Below are 9,721 nucleotides of genomic sequence, written 5' to 3'. Positions count from 1 at the left end.
GGTGAATAAGCAGCATAGACTCTAGCCTTATACCAAGGGAAGGTAGGGAAAAAAATGTAAAAGGCAGACAGAAACATTAAGAGTCGTAGATGTTTTGGACCATGTATTAGTTTTCCATTTCTGCCATGGCAGATTATCATACATTTCGCAGTCTAAAAGAACACATTTGTTACCTTACAGTTCTGGAGGTCAGAAGTGCAACTTGCATTTCTCCAGCCTAAAATCAAGGTGTCAGCAGGCTGTGTTCCTCTCCTGAGAGGTTGTAAGAGAGCACACATGTCCTTGCTTGTTCAGAATGTAAGTAGAATTTAGTTCCTTGCAGTTGTAGGACTGAGGTCTCCATCTCTTTGCTGGCTGTCAGCTGAGGGCCATTTGTAGCTTCCAGAGGCCACTGGCCTTCCTGGCTTGAGATCCCTTCCTCTGTCTTCAGAGCTGGTCCCTACCAAGTTTCCGATCTCTCCTCCAACTGTAGCCCAGAAAGGTTTTCTGCTTTTAAGGACTCTTGTGATTACATTGGACCCATCCAGATATTCAGTGTGGTACCACCATCTATGTCCTTAATCATGTCTCTAAAGACCCTTTGGCACATAAGCTAACCTATTTACAAGCTCTAGCAATTTCGATGTGGATGTGTCTGTACGCCATTCTGCCTGCCACAGGCCATTAGGGCCAGTGGTCTCAGCAGTACCTGAGAGCATTGCTCCGTGATGGGATGGCACTGTTACTCTATTTCTTTAATTCTAAGATGCCATTCATTAAAAACAATAACAAAAACAACCCTATTTTTCAAACATAAGCAGAAGTAGAGAAGCAGTGTAATATACCACTCTGTACCCATCACTTTTTTCCAGTATTACTGACTCTAGGCTAGTCTTGGGTCTAGTCTTGCTCCTCACCCCAGCTTGAAATTATTTTGAAGCAAATCTCAGAGAACATATCTATATATTTATATTTCAATATGTATTTCTAGAAGCTAAGAACTCTGTTTTTATTACATAGTCTCTGTTTACTAATATAACTCCCCCAAATCAATAATTTAATGTCATTAGATATCTAGACACTGTTTTCTTGATTATCTTAGAGTTATTTAATTTGAATTGAGATCTAAATAAAGCCTACATATTACATTTAGTTGACATCTCTCTTACTGGTTAAGATATATATAACATAAAAATTACCATTTTAACCATTTTTTTTTAAAGATTTTATTTATTTGAAAGAGAGCTGGAGAGTGCGTGCAGGGAGAGGCGCAGGGGGACAGGGAGAAGGAGAAGCAGGCTCCCCGCTGAGCAGAGAGCCCGACATGAGGCTTGATCCCAGGAACCTGGGATCATGACCCGAGCCAAAGGCAGACATTTAACTGGCTAAGCCACCCAGGTGCCCTGAAACTCTGTACCTATTAAACAATAAGTCCCATTGCCCCCTTCCCAGCTTTTGATAACCATCATTCTCCTTTGTATTTGTATAAATTTGACTACTTTAGTGTTGTGTTCCACCCCACCTCTTGATGGTGATGCTCTCAGCTAGGAATGCCTGAGGCACTCGCCTGGGCCTCTCTTACAGCGAGCTCCACTGATATTTTCCCCACGGGGGCCTGGGCTGTGACTGGACTGACCCTTTTGGTTCTTAATGATCACAGGGTGCACCTCAGCAAAAACAATCAGGGAATTTTGAGGAACAGGGTTTATTACTTGCAAGTCCTGGAGGGTACATGGTACCTGTAAGGTCCCAAGTAGAGAGACAGGGATAGTGGGAGGAGCTGGGGCTCTGACTTTATTAGGGTCTGTGGGTGGAATGTCTGGGCTTTTGAGGGGTCACTCATTATTGGCTAATTTGAAGTGTAAGAGCAGAAATGAGGGCATGGGAGAGTGGAAGCAGGTTCACTCAAGTGGTCAGTTATCTAAGTTACCTAGCATTTTTCTGTAAGGGGAACTTCATGGGTAACCTAGTTCCTAATCTGGTTGTTTTACCTAGTGGCTGTGTCATATAGCTGGCAGTATGTTTATTCAAGATGATATCTTTGAAATGGATGTCTTGGCAATCAGAAGCTTAATGTCAGGCATTTACCCTACATTTAGTTACCTCATATAAGTGAAATCATATAATGGTACTTTTGTGACTGATTTATTTCAGTTAGCATAATGTCCTCAGGGTTCATAACATGTTGTAACATGTGACAGGATTTCTTTCCTTTTAAGACAGCATAATATTCCATTGTATGTATGATGTTTAATTTTATATATTAACTTGGCTGGATCATGTGGTTCCCAGGTATTTGGTCAAACATTGTTCTGAGTATTTCTGCGAGGGTGTTTCTGGAGAAGAGTAATATTTAAATTGGTGGCTTTGAATAAAAGAGATTGCCTTCCAATATATGAATGGGCCTCATCCAATCAGTTAAAGGCCTAAAGAGAACAAAAAAGATCCACCTCCTTCAGCAATTGAGATTTCTTCAGTAGACTGCCTTTGGACTTCATCTGCCACATCAGTTCTTGCTAGTTCTCAGCAGACTACCTTCAGACTCATACTGGGACATTGGTTCTTGGGGCTCCAGCTTGCCAGTTTACCCTGCAGATTTTACACGTGCCAGCCTCTGTGGTCAAATGAACCAATTACTTTGAATAAATTTCTATGTATACATCCTCTTGGTTGTGTTTCTCTGGAGAACTAACAAATACAGTATGTATAAGCCACATTTTGTTTCTCAGTTCTTCCATTGATGGACATTTGGATTGCTACCACTTCTTGGCAATTATGAATAATGTGGCTATGCACATGGATGTGCAAATATCTCTTAGATATTGCAGTTCTTTTGGATATATACTCAGAAGTGGGATTGCTGGATCATATGGAAGTTCTAATTTTAAATTTTCCATAGCTGTTACACCATTTTATAATCCAGCCAATAGTGCACAAAGGTTCCAACTGCTGTACAACCCCCAGTACTTGTTTCTGGTTTTTTTGATAGTAGCCATCCTAATGGATGTGAAGTGATATCTTATTGTGTGGGTTTTTTTGTTTGTTTTTTTTTGAAATAAGCTCTACACCCAGTGTGGGACTTGAATTTACAATGCCAAGATCAAGGATTGCATGCTCTACTAACTGAGCCAGCTGGGCGTATCTTATTGTGGTTTTGATTTGCATTTCTCTGATGATTAGTGAAATTGAACATCTTTTTAGGTACTGATTGCATATTTGTATATCTTGTTGGAGAAATGTCTATTCAAGTCCTTTGCCCATTTTTGGATTGGGTGGTTTGTTTTTTTGTTGTTAAATTGTAGGAATTCTTTATATATTTGGCATATCAGATATATCAGATATATGATTTGTAGATATTTTCTCCCATTTTGTGAATTGCCTTTTCACCCTGTAATAATGACCTTTTATGTGCAAAAGTTTTTAATTTTGATATGGTCCAATTTATCTGTTTTTTTCTTTTGTCGTCTTTGCTTTTAGTGTCACATGCAAGAAATCATTGCCAAATCCAGTGTCAAAGCTTTCTCCCATCATTTCTTCTAAGACTTTAATAGCTTCAGGTCTTATATTTAAATCTTTGATGCACTTTGAGTTAGTTTTTGTATATGGTGTGAGAGAAAAGGGTCCAACATTTTTTTGCATGTGGATGCTAGTTTTTCTGGCACAGTTTGTTGAAAAGACCGTCCTTTTCCCATTGAATGGTCTTGGCACTTTCAAAAAAATTATTTAACCCTTATATGTGAGGGTATATTTCTGGGCTTTCTGTTCTGTTCTTTTGGTCTGTGTATCTGTTTTTATGACAGTACCACACTGTTTTTAATACTGTGCTTTGTAATAAGTTTTGAAATCAAAGTGTGAAACTTCCAACTTTGTTCTTTTTTTTCAAGATTATTTTGGTTATTTTGGGTCCCTTGGAATTCCATATGAAATTTAGGATGGACCTCTGCAAAAAAATCATTGGGATTTTGATAGGAATTGCATTGAACCTGTAGATTGTTTCAGGTAGTATTGACATCTTAATAATACTAACTGTTCCAACTCATGAAGATGGGATATCTTTCTACTTACTGGTGTCTTCTTTAACTTCCTTCAACAACAGTTCATAGTTTTCAGTGTATATAGTTTTGACCTCTTTGTTTAAGTTTATTCCTAAGTATTTTATTGTTTTTGTTGCTGTTGTAAATGGAATTGTTTTCTTAATTTCCTTTCATATTATTCATTGGTAGTGTATAGAATTGCAACTGGTTTTTGCAAGTTGATTTTGTGTCCTACAATTTAGCTTAATTTGTTTATTATTCTAACAGGTTTTTTAAAGTTGTTTTTGGTGCAATGCTTTATAGGGTTTTCCCTACATGTATAACATGCCATCAACAGAGATAATTTTACTTCTTTTCCAATTTGGATGCCTTTTATTTCTTTCTCTTGCTTCATTGCCATGGCTAGGACTTCCAGTCTTATGTTGGAAAGAAGTGGTGAAAGTGGACATCTTTGTCTTGTTCCAGGTCTTAGAGGAAAAGCTTGCAGTCTCACCCTTGAGCATGATGTTAGCTTTGGGCTTTTCATATATAGATTTTATTATGTTGAGGTAGTTTACTTGTGTTTTTAGTTTGTAGAGTGGTTGTAGAATACTTTTTTTTTTAATCATGAAAGGATGTTGAATTTTGTCAAATGCTTCCTGCATCAGTTGAGATCATGTGAATTTTTCCTTCATCCTGTTAGTACAGAGTATCACATTGATTTATTTTCATATGTTGAACCATCCTTGCATTAAAGGAATAAATTGTGCTTGGTTATGGTGTATAATCATTTTAATGTACTGTTGAATCCTGATTGTTAGTATTTTTTGGAAGATTTTTACAGCAGTGTTTATAAAGGACATTGATTTACAGTTTTCTTGTAGTGTCTTTGTCTGGCTTTGGTATCAGGGTAATGCTGGCTTCATAGAATGAGTTGGAAAGTGTTCCCTTCTCTTCAGTTTTTTGGAAGAGTTTGAGAAGGATCTGTTACTTCTTTAAATGGTTGGTGGAATTCACCAGTGAAGCCATCTGGTTTTGAGTGTTCTTTATGGAGATTGTTTGTTTTTGTTTCTGTTTTCCCTCTTGCTCTCCCAAAGGTAGAGAACAGTCAACTATGGCAAAAGCAGCCACAGAAACAACACCCAGAGCTGGCTTCATGCTTAGGAGAGAATGCTACACTCCCTCCTCATGGTTTTTGGTACTCTATACATTCAGAGAAACTTCTCTAGTAACAAACTATAGAAATGGTCCCTGAAAGTATAGTCTTTTTATGGAGTTTTTAAATTAATGACTCAGTCTTCTTACTAGTTACAGGTCTATTCAGATTTTTTATTTGTTCATGACTCAGTCTTGGTAGATAGTGTATTTCTAGGAATTTGTGCATTTCTTCTAGGTTATACAATTTATCGTGTATAATTGCTCATAGTACTCTCTCTCTCTTTTTTTTCTTTTTTAAGATTTTATTTATTTATTTGACAGAGATAGCGAGAGCAGGAACACAAGCAGGGGGAGTGGGAGAGGGAGAAGCAGGCTTCCCGCTGAGCAGGGAGCCCGATGCGGGGCTCGATCCCAGGACCCCAGGATCATGACCTGAGCCGAAGGCAGACACTTAATGACTGAGCCACCCAGGCACCCCTCTCTCTCTTTTTTTAATATTTATTTTTGAGAGAGAGAGAGAGCGCCCATGAGTGGGAGGGATAGAGGGAGAGAGAATCCCAAGCCGACTCTGTGCTGAGCCCCACATGGGGCTCAATCCCACAACCCCGAGATCAAATCCCTGAGATCAAATCCCTGAGATCATGACCTGAGCTGAAACCAAGAGTCAGATGCTCAACTGACTGCACCACCCAGGCACTCTCATAGTACTCTCTTATAATCTTTTTTATTTATGTGAAACTGGTGGTAATGTTCTCTCTTTTATATCTGATTTTAGTTATTTGTGTGTTCTTTTTTCTCTTTTTTAATCCAGCTAAAGGTTTATCAACTTCGTTTACCTTTTCAAAGAACCAACTTCATTTTATCGATTTTTCTCTATTGTTTTTCTTTATTTTATTTATCTCTAATCTAATCTTTATTATTTCCTCCTTCCTCCTAGCTTTGGGTTATTTGTTCTTCTTTTTCTAGTTCCTTAAGTGGTAAAGTTAGGTTGTTGATTTGAGATCTTTTTTAATGTAAATGTTTATAGCTATACATTTTTCTCTTAGCATTACTTTCACTGCATCTCAGTTTTGCTATGTTGTTGTTTTCATTTTCATTGTCTCAGGTTATTTTCTGATTTTTCACTGTGGTTTCTTTGACCCATTGGTATTTAAAAGGGTGTGAATTTCTCCAGTTTTAGGATTTTTCAGTTTTTCTTCAACTATTGATGTCTAATTTCATTCTATTGTGATTAGAAAAAGATATTTTTGTTTTTAATATTTTTTATTTATTTATTTGACAGAGAGAGACACAGTGAGAGAGGGAACACAAGCAGGGGGAGTGGGAGAGGGAGAAGCAGGCTTCCCCTGGAGCAGGGAGCCCGATGCGGGGCTCCATCCCAGGACCCTGGGATCATGACCTGAGCCGAAGGCAGACGCTTAACGACTGAGCCACCCAGGCGCCCCCAGAAAAAGATACTTTTTATGATCTCAATGTTTTTGAATTTATCAAGACTTGTTTTGTGACCTAACATGGTCTATCCTTGGGAATATTCAATGTGCACTTGAAAAATGTATATTCTGCTATTGTTGGGTGGAATGTTCTGTAGCAGTTGATGTCTCTTAAGTCTTTTTTTTTTTTTTTTAAGATTTTATTTATTTATTTGTGAGAGAGAGAATGAGAGAGAGCACATGAGAGGGGGGAGGGTCAGAGGGAGAAGCAGACTCCCTTCTGAGCAGGGAGCCCAATGCGGGACTCGATCCAGGGACTCCAGGATCATGACCTGAGCCGAAGGCAGTCGCTTAACCAACTGAGCCACCCAGGTGCCCGATGTCTCTTAAGTCTTAAATCTATAGGTTCCCTCTAAAATATTTTGTCGTTATTGAAGAAACAGGTCCTTTGTCTTCTAGAGTTTCCCACAGTTCATGCCAATTGCATCTTGTGATGTCATTCATTTTTTATTTATTTTTAAAGATTTTATTTATTTATTTGAGAGAGAGCGCGCAAGCGAGAGAGAACACAAGCAGGGGGAGGGGCAGAGGGAGAGGAAGAAGCAGACACCCTGCTCACCAGGGAGCCTGACCTGGGCCTTGATTCCAGGACGTGGGGATCATGACTGGGGCCAAAGGCAGCTGTTTACCCTACTGAGCCACCTTTAATAGTAGCTTTTATTTTTTTAATTTTCTTTTCTTTTTCTTTTTCTTTTTTTTTTTTTGAAGATTTTATTTATTTGAGAGAGAGGGAACACAAGCAGGGGGAGTGGGAGAGGAAGAAGCAGGCTTCCCGCGGAGCAGGAAGCCTGATGTGGGGCTCGATCCCAGGACCCTGGGACCATGACCTGAGCTGAAGGCAGACGCTTAACGACTGAGCCACCCAGGCGCCCCTATTTTTTTAATTTTAATTTTAATTTTTTCAAAAGAATTTTATTTATTTATTTGACAGAGAGAGAGACAGCGAGAGAGGGAACACAAGCAGGGGGAGTGGGAGAGGGAGAAGCAGGTTTCCTGCTGAGCAGGGAGCCTGATTCGGGGCTCAATCCCAGGACCCTGGGATCATGACCTGAGCCAAAGGCAGATGCTTAATGACCACCCAGGCGCCCCAATAGTAGGTTTTAAAAGTAAAACACACAACATCAAATGTATATATTATTGTAAGAAGGATCCCTAATTTCATATATGAAAAAGAAAAAGTACAAGTCTTATATTTGAGAAAATATGGGAGTGATGGTCATAACTGACCTGGACTAGCCAACAGACAAATGATGAAAGACTTTTAGTTGTTAAGGAAGGATGAGATGGGTCTAGTACATTTTAGAAAGATTAGATAAAGATGGGGCACCTGTGTGGCTCAATCGGTTGGGCGTCTGCCTTTGGCTCAGGTCATGATCTGGGGGTCCTGGGATGGAGTCCCGAGTGGGGCTCCCTCCTCAGCAGGAGTCTGCTCCTCCCTCTGCCCCTCCCCCCTGCTTGTGCTTGTGCACGCGTGGTCTCTCTCATAAATAAATAAATAAAATCTTTGAAGAAAGATAAAAATAACGAAATAGAAAAAGGTTAAAGTGAAAAGCTTTGATACTACGTGTGTGTGTGTGTGTGTGTGTGTGAACTATCTTATATCCCAATCATACTGCTTAATGAGATGTTAACATATATGAATCAACTTTCTTAGGTAGCACCCTTAAGGCTTTTGGAAGAAGATAGAGTAAAAAACACATAAGTAAAATTTTCCTAAGTCTATCTGTTTGATATGCTTGAAGTTTATAAATTTTCCCAGAATACAGGTTTGGCAAAGAACGCTTCTGTGTATCTAAAGAGCATTTGCTTTAATATCTAGTATTTGTATGGAATATATAGAAGAGTAGAAGCACTAGAAATAATTTTTCCATGTTTATGCAGCATTTTTTTTTTCTTTTTTTAGAGAGAGTAGGGGGCAGGGGCAGAGGGGGAGAGAGAGAGAGAGAGAATCTTAAGCAGGCTCCATGCCCAGTGCAGAGCCTGACGTGGGGCACAGTCTCATGACCCTGAGATTATGACCTGAGCTGAAATCAGGTGTCGGATGCTTAACTGACTGAACCACCCAAGCACCCCCCATATTGTTCATTTCTGATAAAGTTTTGAATCACTTCATCTTCATGTGTTCTGTAAGTATTTATTTAGACCATGCTATGCATTGGGCTCTGGGTGAGTTCCGAAAGTATACATTTGAAGTTCATGCTTAGCAGATTTTACCCAACAATTATTGGATTCCCGTTTGGTTATCACTAAAGCACATGTTGAAATGTTACCATACAGGTATAACGAGTGGAAGGAATTCTTGATATCTTTTCCTGAAAAGATAAGGAATGAGGAAAAAATAGTATCTATCGTGGCAGGGTATTCATGTCTCTCCGTTTACACACTCATTCATAGGGTTTTCTAGCACTTGGTGCTGGTTTCAGGTGATCAGCCAAGGCCTACGTAGAATCTGATTTGACCTAAAAGATCTCACTTCTGTTTGTCACCTGCTAGATGACTTCTCCTAATTACTGGTGTCAGCATTTTTTTTTTCCTTTTGTTTTTTCCCTTATGTTTATAAAATAATAAGAGCAAAGGGGTGCCTGGGTGGCTCAGTCATTAAGCGTCTGCCTTCGGCTCAGGTCATGATCCCGGGGTCCTGGGATCGAGCCCCGCATCGGGCTCCCTGCTCAGCGGGAAGCCTGCTTCTCCCTCTCGCACTCCCCTCTGCTTGTGTTCCCTCTCTTGCTGTGTCTCTCTGTCAAATAAATAAAATAAAATCTTAAAAAAAAAGAGCAAAATGCAATAAAATATTCAAGTCATTGACCCAAATAAACACTGTTATGCCAAAAAAGCTGTTGAGGTTGCTGAGAATGAGTATCAGCTCCCAAGTTCCCTGTGAGCAACTTGAAGTGTCAGACCGACAGTGGTTGAGGGGTCCTTGTGTACAGTGAAATATGGGTTTTCTGGTTGTGGCAGTCACAAAAGGTTGAGGAGGTTCTAGTTCTGGTTCCTGTAACTTGAAAGTTACCTAACCTGGGGTGCCTGGATGGCTTAGTCGGTTGAGCATCCAACTCTTGATTTCAGCTCAAGTCATGATCT

At 39.5% G+C, this 9,721-nt stretch overlaps 1 pseudogene; it reads right to left on the bottom strand.

Moving 5' to 3' along the window:
* Positions 1-5,061: 5,061 nt before the first annotated feature.
* On the bottom strand, positions 5,062-5,259 carry LOC115939922 (small nucleolar RNA U3; annotated as a pseudogene).
* Positions 5,260-9,721: the final 4,462 nt, after the last annotated feature.

The sequence above is a fragment of the Leptonychotes weddellii genome, chromosome 16 (assembly GCF_054177405.1).
Source record: "Leptonychotes weddellii isolate Sample4059 chromosome 16, ASM5417740v2, whole genome shotgun sequence".
NCBI lineage: Eukaryota > Metazoa > Chordata > Mammalia > Carnivora > Phocidae > Leptonychotes > Leptonychotes weddellii.
The sequence above is the reverse complement of the archived record's forward strand: the minus strand, read 5'-3'. Positions and strand labels throughout refer to the sequence as shown.